This window comes from Ceratotherium simum, chromosome 3 (assembly GCF_057802395.1).
Source record: "Ceratotherium simum simum isolate JZ-2026a chromosome 3, ASM5780239v1, whole genome shotgun sequence".
Lineage (NCBI taxonomy): Eukaryota > Metazoa > Chordata > Mammalia > Perissodactyla > Rhinocerotidae > Ceratotherium > Ceratotherium simum.
Window position 1 is genome coordinate 14,697,090 of NC_141902.1, and position 10,855 is coordinate 14,707,944.

Here is a 10,855-nt window from a genome sequence, read left to right on the forward strand (position 1 = left end):
AAATAATTTATTGAATACATTCTATGTTTAGCATCCTTAACTGCCCTAAAGGAACTTGGCTGAGAAGAGAAGAAATATATGTCAATAGCCATAACGCAAGTTGGAAAGTGTTCAGTGCATTATTAGATAATACATTACTAATTCCATGAAGCTGGCTGTAAAAATAGCCAAGGGCCATTCAGAAATACCACATGAATGGAGGGAAAGTCCACTAGTTTCTGACAAAGACAAAATGTGACCTTATTGGTCCCCTTTATGTCAAAAGATCAAGCTACAGAAGTTTGGGGAGTATTAAATAAATAATATCTCTTGGGTATAAAAGGCTATGTCAAAATTAGAAGTGTGGTTTTTTAGCATATTGATTTCTCACATGCAGTTACATAATTCTTAAAGCACCTTCTATAAATGCATATTGTACCACAAAAGATACATCTACTCTGGCAGGCAAAATTACATGGCAGAAAAGCCTGGCCTTGGCAGTCATGTGTCATCAGAATGCCTGCTCCTACTTTCTACTAGGTGCATGACCTTGGGCAAGGTATTAACTTTTGTAGGCCTCAGAGTCCTCATCTAAAAACTGGGAATATTACCAACTTCTAGCTAACATTTATTGAGCGTTTACTATGGGCACTCCACACAGATTATCTCATAGATGATCCCCCAAACAAGGCTGGTAGTGGTGCTACTACTCCTCTATAACTAGTTCACAGGTTGAATAGCTTGCCCAAGTTTACATGACAAAGTGGTAGAGAGAGGATCCAAACCCAAGCAGTCTTGACTCCAGACTTCTCCTTCTTTTTTTTCTTTTCTTTTTTTTTAAATAGCTTTATTGAGATATAATCCATGTCATACAAATTCACCCATTTAAAGTCTGCAATTCAATGGTTTTTGGTATATGCAACCATCACCACAATCTAATTTTAGAATACTTTTATCCTCCCTAAAAGAAACCCCATACCCATTAACACTCACTCTACCCTCAACTCCCTGCTGCCAGCACTAGGCAGCCACTAATCTGCTTTCTGTTTCTATAGATTTGCCTATTCTGGACATTTTATATAAATAGAATCATAAAATATGTGTTTTTGTGTGATAGGCTTCTTTTGCTTAGCATAATGCTTTCAAAGTTTATCCATATTGTTGCATGTATCAGAACTTCATTCCTTTTTATTGCCAAATAATATTCCATTGCATGGATATACCACTTTTGTTTATCCATTCATCAGTTAATGGGCTTTTGGGTTGTTTCCCTTTTTTGGCTGTCATGAATAATGGGGCTTTGAACATTTGTGAACAAGTTTTTTCATGTGTGGATGTAAGTTTTCATTTCTCTTGGTTATGTATCTAGCAGGCATGTGCTAGGTCATATGATAACTATGTTTAACTATTTGAGGCGATTCTTTTTTTTAATTGTAAAAAATTTAAAAGTTGAAAGAATAGTACAGAGTACCTGTATACCCTCCATTTAGAGTCAATAACTGTTAACATTTTGCCAATTTTACATCCCTGCTTCTTCCCCATCTTCTCTCTCTCTCTTTGATTTCATTTTTAGAGCCAGTCCTCTTAACTACTATTTTATATTCATCCCCAATTAAATGAGTGAATGCAGGTGAAATAGTTAGTATAATGGCTGGCCAATAACAGCTATTCGGTAAATGTAAATTCCCTCCTCTCCTCTTTTCCCCAATACTTAGAAATGTTATGTAGGATCTGGGGCTGCAAGTTCTGTATCAAGATAAGAGAAGTGAGATGTAAATAAAGATTCATGGACCTTATTTCTGCAGTATTCCTGGACCAAGGTCAGTGCAACTAGGTAGGTGGCCATCCAAACTGTGGTGATCCAGCTGTCTAATTTCTGGTTGATTTTATTACAGTGATAATTAAGAAGAGCAAGATGGATTCTATGAACAGTTAAATTAACAGAAAACAAAATGACAAAATCCAAACTATCACAACTGTTTGGTGTTTTTAAGGTAGCAGGAACTTCACGCCATATGCTATACAAACAAGTCTATTCTAAAGCAAAATAGGAAATCCCATTACTAATGCAGGCTTTTTCACATCCCCATATTTCATGTGTGAACGTGAGGAAGGAGCTGTGAAAGAGAACTGACCAAAGCTGAAGTTTTACCAAAAACGCCAACAGGAAGGGTCAGTTTCTTCCTGGACGGTGACATAGAACAGGTGAAAAGTAGGACAGCACATGAGCCTACTTATTATTGATTTATTTACAAGAATCAATCCTAATATTGGATCTTTGGGGCCTCCAGAACAATTTTCACTCCAGTGAAATCCACACGCTTCCCAAGAAGCTATTGGACTTACTGGAATTTTTATGAATTCCAGGGCTGTGATCCATAATTTTCAGGCGTTAGACCCTTAGCAGCCACTTCTTATCCGGAAATATCCCTGTAGCAGAGGTTTTCTCCTCACTGCTGAGACAAATCCTGGGAGGTTTTAACTACTCTTGGTCTTGCAGATACCCAGGTTTGCTGCCTGAGTCTCACTGGGCCTGGCCTGAGATTCTGAGTCCTGGCTGTGCATCAGAGAGAGATCATTATCACACCTAACAAAATTAACAATTTCTTAACATAATCTAATACCTAATCTATAATAACATTTCCCCAATTGTCCCCAAAATGTCTTTTTACAACTGGTGTATTCAAACCATGGTCCAACAAAATCCACACATGGCATTTATTTTTATTCTTCATAAGTCTCTCATAATCTACAATAGTCTCCAACACACCTTTTTTTTTTAATGCCATTGACTTGAAGAAAGTCAGTATGTCCTGTAGAATGTCCCACCCTCTGGATTTGTCTGATGGTTTCCTTGTGACGTCATTTCCCTTGTTCCTCATTTCCTGTAAACTGGTATTTAGACCTAAAAGGTTGGGTAGATTGGGGTTAAACCTTTTTGATAAGAATACTTAAGAGGCGGGGCCGGCAGCCTGGCTTAGCGCTTAAGTGCGCGCGCTCCGCTACTGGCAGCCCGGGTTCGGATCCGGGCGCGCACAGACGCACCGCTTGTCCGGCCATGCTGAGGCTGCGTCCCACATACAGCAACTAGAAGGATGTGCAACTATGACATACAACTATCTACTGGGGCTTTGGGGCTAAAAAAAAAAAAGGAGGAGGATTGGCAATAGATGTTAGCTCAGAGCCTGTATTCCTCAGCAAAAAGAGGAGGATTAGCATGGATGTTAGCTCAGGGCTGATCTTCCTCACAAAAAAAAAAAAAAAAAAAGAATACTTCAGAGGCGATGCTGTGTGCTTCATGCTGCATCACATCAGGGGCACACAGTATCTGGTTGCCCCACAGATAGTGAGGCCAAGATTGATGAGTGCAGTCAGATGACCACAGTCTGATCCCTGCATTACAAACTTGTGCTTCCCTTGGGCCGGCCCCGTGGCTTAGCGGTTAAGTGCGCGCGCTCCGCTGCTGGCGGCCCGGGTTCGGATCCCGGGCGTGCACCGACACACCGCTTCTCCGGCCATGCTGAGGCCATGTCCCACATACAGCAACTAGAAGGATGTGCGACTATGACATACAACTATCTACTGGGGCTTTGGGGGAAAAGAAAGAAAGAAAGAAAATTATTAAAACAAAACAAAACAAAACAAAGTTGTGCCTCCCCTATGACCAGTAAACTAATCTGCAGGCTGATACTTTGGTCCTTCTATTTACCGCCACCATGTACCACGCGAAGTCCTGGAAGATTAAAGGGAAAACAAAATAAATAAGGAATTGTCTGCTTTTCTAGTTTGAATCGGTGAATTGAAACAAAGTATATTCTCTGATCACAATGGAGTGAAATTAGAAATTATTAACGGAAAGAAATTGAGGAAATTCACAAATATGTGAAAATTAAACAACTCCTAAATTTTAATTTTCAATTAAACCAAGGTTGTAAAAATTGGTTCTTTACAAAAGAAAAAAAAGATTTCCTAACCCAGCTTCATGATTGTAGCCCCTCCCCAAACTTGCTTTCTTACCAGAATTCCTGATGTGGGGACCGCGCCTCCAGTTCTGCAAGTCAGAAACCAGGCAGCGTCCCGACACCTCCTTCTCCCTCACCCCTCCTTAACCAATCCATCACCAGTCCTCCAAATCTTATCTTCTAAAGTATCTCTCAGTTTTGTTCACATCTTCCCATGCCCCCTGGCCCAGGCTGCTACCATCTCTCACCAGGAGTACTGTTAAGGTTCCTCACAGTCTTCCCCCATCTCCAGCCTGTCCTCCACACTGCAGGCAGAGTAATCTTTCCCAAGCTCAGAGCTCATCCTGTTTACAATCCTTTGATCTCTTTTCATTTTAGGATAAAAATCAAGATGTTCAATGAGGCCTGCAGGGCCCAACCCCCACCCTCTCACTACCACCCCCACCTCTCTAGCTCCTACACCCTCTTGCTTTCTGGGTTCCAGCTACTCCAGCTACAGTGACTGTCCTCAAATGCCCTATGCTGCTTCCTGCCACAGAGTCTTTGCATTCACTGTTCCCACTGCCTAGAATGCTCTTGTTCAGCCTCCTTGCTCAGCTAGCTCCTACTTTTCACTCAGATCTCAAGCCCAATATTATGTCCCAGGAGAGATCTTCCATAATCCCCCAGACTAGGGCAGGTTTCTCTGGTGGTGTGTGCTGTCAGCAACACGTGCCTTGCCTTTTCATCACTGTATGTATTGACAATTTTTGTTCTGCTGAACAACGATTAGGTCAATGAAGAAATCAAAGGAGAAATTTAAAAAAATACCCAGAGACAAATGAAAATGAAAATACAACATGCCAAAATTAATGGGATACAGCAAAAGCAGTTCTAAGAGGAAAGTTTATAGCAATACAGTTCTACCTCAACAAACAAGAAAAATCTCAAATAAACAATCTAACAGTGCACCTAAAGGAACTGGAAAAAGAAGAACAAACAAAGCCCCAAATCAGTAGAAGGAAGGAAATAATAAAAATCAGAGCAGAAATAAACGAAATAGAGATTTTAAAAAAATAGAAAAAAAATCAATGAAACTAAGAGCTGGTTCTTTGAAAAGATAAACAAAATTGACAAACCTTTAGCTAGATTCTCCAAGAAAAAAAGAGAAAAGGCTCAAATAAATAAAATCAGAATCAAAAGAGGAGAAATTACAATGGACACCTCAGAAATACAAAAGATTATAAGAGAATACTATGAAAAGCTATACACCAACAAATTGGATGATCAAGAAGCAATGGATAAATTCTTAGAATCATACAACCTTCCAAAACTGAATCAAGAAGAAATAGAGAATTTGAATAGACCAATCACTAGTAAGGAGATAGAAACAGTAATCAAAAACCTCCCAAAAAATAAAAGTCCAGGACCAGATGGCTTCCCTGGTGAATTCTACCAAACATTCATAACTGTCCTTCTCAAACTCTTCCAAAAAATCGAAGAGGAGAGGAAGCTTCTAAACTCATTCTACAAGGCCAACGTTACCCTAATGCCAAAACCAGACAAGGACAACACAAAGAAGGAAAATTACAGGCCAATATCACTGATGAACATCAATGCAAAAATCCTCAACAAAATATCGGCAAACTGAATACAGCAATACATTAAAAAGATCATATACCATGATCAAATGGGATTTATTCCAGGGATGCAGGGATGGTTCAACATCTGCAAATCAATCAATGTGATACACCACATTAACAAAATGAAGACTAAAAATCACACAATCACCTCAACAGAGGCAGAGAAAGCATTTGACAAGATACAGCATCCATTTATGATAAAAAAACTCTCAATAAAATAGGTATAGAAGGAAAGTACCTCAACATAATAAAGGCCATATATGACAAACCCACAGCTAATATCATACTCAATGGAGAAAAACTGAAAGTTATCCCTCTAAGAACAGGAATCAGGCAAGGATGCCCACTTTCACCCCTGTTATTTAACATAGTATTGGAAGTCCTAGCCAGAGCAATCAGGCAAGAAAACAAAATAAAAGGGATCCAAATTGGAAAGGAAGAATTGAAACTGTCACTATTTGCAGATGACATGATTTTATATATAGAAAACCCTAAAGAATCCACCAAAAACTTTTAGAAATAATACATATGGTAAATGTGCAGGATACAAAATCAACTTACAAAAATCAGTTGTGTTTCTATATACTAACAACGAAGTAGCAGAAAGAGAAATTAAGCATACAATCCCATTTACAATTACAACAAAAAGAATAAAATACCTAGGAATAAATTTAACCAGAGATGAAAGACTGTACAACCTGTACACTAAAAACTATAAAACATTGTTGAAAGAAATTGGAGAAGACATAAAGACATGGAAAGATATTCTGTGAACGTGGATTGGAAAAATTAGCACAGTTAAAATGTCCATACTTCCTAAAGCAATCTACAGATTCAATGCAATTCGTATCAAAGTTCCAACTTTTGATTTCCAACATTTTCCCAGAAATAGAACAAAGAATCCTAAAATTTATATGGAACAACAAAAGACCCTGAATAGCCAAAGGAATCCTGAGAAAAAGAACAAAGCTGGAGGCATCACACTCCCTGATTGCAAAATATACTACAAAGCTGTAATAATCAAGACAATTTTTATTGTGATCAGTGGATTAACATGGATTAAACCTCCCCTACTAGATTGCTAACTCCCTGAGGGATGGGACCATGTCTCTTTTGCTCACTACTGTCTCTCTTGTGTCTAAGACGGTAATTGGTACATAGCAGGGGTTCAATATATATTTGGTGATTCACAAGAATAGAACAAAAATTTATGTAGATGTTCACCACAATTTTATGACAGAAACAAAAGAATCAATGTAAAGGTTAAATTGTAGGAAATTTATACAATGAAATATGTAGACATTAAAAAATCATGTTTCTGAGTAATATTTAATAATATTGGAAAACATCCATTACATAATGTTATGTTAAAAAAACATGAATGTGAAGTAAAAGTCCTATATATTTATCATTTCCACATATTTTTAAAAAGTAGAGTTATTCAATGTAGTTTTGTTTCCTGCTTTTTGCTTAACATTATATGCAAATGTATATATTATATATACACGCAAAAGATATATATACAGAGAAAAATGTTGAAGACAATGTTACCGGTGATTTATTTTAGTAGACAGGATTTCAGGGGAATTTACTAATTCTTCAGACTTTCTGTATTTTCCAAATATTTTTACAATAAACATGTATGTTTTTATAAGTAGGAGGCAGCTGTAATTAAGAACGTTGACTTTGGTGTTAGCTAGATCTGAATGCGAGTCCCAGCTTAACCACTCTGCATAGTAGCTGAGTGACCTGGGCAGTTACTGAACCTCCTCTAAGCCTGAAGAAAACCTACCTACAAGGTTGTTGCAAGAAGCAAATGATATAAATACACTTAAATCATTTTGCATAATTTCTGCTATATCAATAAATAGCAGCTCTTGTTATAGACTTTGACCTGCTAAAAATGTCACTTCTAAAATTTAGAAAAACATTTCCTTGAGAAAGAAAAAACTAAAAATAAAACTCGTATCTAGTTTCAATCATATTTTCAAAAAGAAAAAATGAGTTTAAAGTTATACACAGAACGTTGAAAAAGTGAAGGCCGACTGGACCTGGAGGATCAGCTGTAGGAAGCAAGGCCATTGAAATTCAGGAAATTAATTCCTGAGTCACTTTCTAAAAAGCGAAAACAAACCCTGTGGTTACCAGCTTAAAGGGAGGTGTGAAGCAAGCACTGAATGGATTCGTATCCTGAAATGCAGCTGATGCAGCAGAGTTCCTCAGAGCCATCAGTACTGAGATGGTGAGCAGGAAATAATGAAGCCACGATGTTTGACTTGACTTGTGTCAACAACATAGTGGCCTGCTTGGAATCCAGATACCCTTCCACTCAATGGGCACAGACTTACGTGACCTCGGCTTCTCCATAGCAAATTGGCAAGTTCGTTCCACAACCAGGCTGATAGTTCGTAAATCCAAGATTTGTGCATCATGTTCCAGTCAGGGCGGTGTGGAGTCAAGGAGACCAATTTTGTAACAGTTGTTAGATTTTCTCTAGCGGAAAGACCTGGTTTGAATCTCAGCTCCACCACTTACCCAGTTTTATGACTCTGGGCTAAAACTTACTCATGTGCTTCGTTTTCTCATTTGTAAGCTGGGAATGATCATTCCTACCTCACCAGGAGGCTGTGCAAATGGAAGGAGATGTTGTATGTGAAAGCCTACAACAGAACCTGACAACAGGCAGGATCAATGAGTTACTTCCCACCTCCCATAGCGACCCAATCAGAGGGACAGTACCAAGCATGCCGGGCCTGTATTAGAGCATGGCTACAGCAGTGAGACATGCAGCCCACTTCCTACGTGGGGCACACGTCCAGTGAACAGGGCCTTCTGCCAAGTGGTGAGACCTTCAGGAAGGGAACTGACATAACCCTTGCCTTCAGGAAGCAGCATTCCTAAGCAGCTCTTCTACCCATTAGATTTCTAAATATAAATTTAAACCATAATACCCGCTATACTAACACCCACCCCCCCACACCCACCCCCCACACACATACACACACAGAGTCCTTGAATCAGAAGAGTGATTTTCTCCGCCTGTCATGGCTTTTCCCCAACTTTTTATTTTGAAAAATTTCAAACATATAGAAAAATTGCAAGCAGTACAATGAACACCATGTGCTGTTCACTTAGATTATCAATTGAATTTCACTGCATTTGCTTTCTCTCTTTCCATTTTATTGTTCTTTATGTTTTGCCGTACATTTAAGAGTTAACTATAGACACTGTGATCCTTCATCCCTGAATAACTTTAGCATGTGTTTCCTAAGGACATACCTCTCACATAACATAGAATAAGTATCTCACTTGGGAAATGTAACATTAATGCACTAGTATTATTAATGTACAGTCCACATTCAAATATTCCCACTTGTTCCAAAAATATCTTTTGTAAGTTTTTTTTTTTAATCCAGACTTCAAAAAGAAAAAAGAAAAAAAATCAAACATTGCATTTAATTGTCGTGTCTTATCCAGTCACTGAAATTCAGCCCTTCCTCCTTTGGACTTAGACCTTTTGTTTTCCTCTTAATTTTTATTTCCTCAAATTAAATGGCAGCCCCTAGCAATTTTTCATCTTCATTTTTGATTCACATACTTAAAAAAAGATGGCTTGTACTGAATATAATCCCACTATTTTTCAGTTCTTAGCTTTAAACCATATTTAAGTAGAATAACAAATGTTAACAGCATCTACACAATGACAGGTATGGGCCGGGAAGGAATGGGGCATTCAGCTTGGGGCATCTTCAAGTCAAAGTCATAACAGAACATCCAGGTAATGGGAGATGGGAATCTGAATCTCTCCCTCAGTAAGGTATAGAAAGTCACCTACAGAGAGGTGAGAGAGGAAGCCACAGAATGGGTGACTTTCCCAGGGGAGGGACCATTCTGTGAGAAGGGCCAGTCTGAACCTTGGGAGACTTCCAGGCCAGAGGAGAAGCAGTAGGGCATGCTGGAGACCCAGAGGAACCAGGGGAGTGTGGTGTCCTAGGAGGCAAGGAAGGAGTGGGGTGCACAGGTAATGAGGAAGAAATAATGACCCCCACCCCCAAGCTGCTTACGGTTTTTAATTCCAGATGCAAATTAATTGTCAAGACCAGGCCAGGAGAGGGGCACCGGGACGCGGAGCTATGCCAGCTGGCGTCAGATCAGGTAACCTTCTAGAGGGGCAGGGCAGAGGCCAGGCTAGAGGTGTGAAGCCCCAGACTTCAGACCTCCTTTAGGTAAGGCAGCCGGAGAAAGAATCCAGGAATAATCATCAGGAAGAGAAGTTGCCGAGGAGACTGTGAGGGGACGAGCTGGGGGACAAAAGCCAATTCAGTGAGGATGGCCAAGGAACAAGTGGAAAGAATCTGTGTCCTTGACAACATTGAGCCACTGAATTAACCAACTCCAAAACTGCCCCACCTCTGGACTTCTCGTTATGTAAAATAACAAATTTCTGCACTCTTAAAAACAAGACGCAGCCTAAATCGATGAATTAAGAAACTCCCTTAAAAAGCATATTTACCAAGAAGTCTTAAGAACCAAGAGAAGGAAGTAAAAATATCCAGTAAGTGAACATAACATAGTCACCATGAGGGCAGCAAATCCACTCAGCTTGTTAACTAGATCTTATACATAGGCTTACATTTAAAAGTTTATGAAGAACAAGTCCATCAGCCAGTAACTCAATGATTTTAAAGGATCAGAGATAAAACCAGAAAGGCAGGAAAAAGGAAAAGCTGCTATGTTGGCCTCAGTTTCTTAAGACATATGGATATATACACACACGTACGCATATGCACATATGTGTATACACATATATGTGTATTTTGCATGTACATACATATATGTGGATACACACAATACACATACATGTATATTTACACCTATGTACATAATAGATACATACATACATAGATGTATGTAAACATCACATATATGTGTATTGTATATACAAAATTTGCCCCACCCAGGAGGCCCTGAAGAATCTGTAAGCATTCCTGATTATTCAGGTGGTGAGAGCGAGGGAAAGCAGGGCTCAGACTGCTGAAGGTCAAAAAGAGGTTTAGGTGCTCTTGCTACCTAACAAGGGAATTTTTGCCAGAATAACTAGAATAAGTAGAGCTTGCACAACGCACCAGTTTGAATAAGTGTGAGTAATAGGAGGCGGAGGCGTCGTGACACCGCTCCTATTGTTGCGTTTCTCGGAGGTGAACTCGCCTCAGCAGATACTGAATCATCAGGGGGAGATTATTAAACCCTTTTCGTGTCTAAAAATTAACCCTAGAGTACTTCAGTTTATGG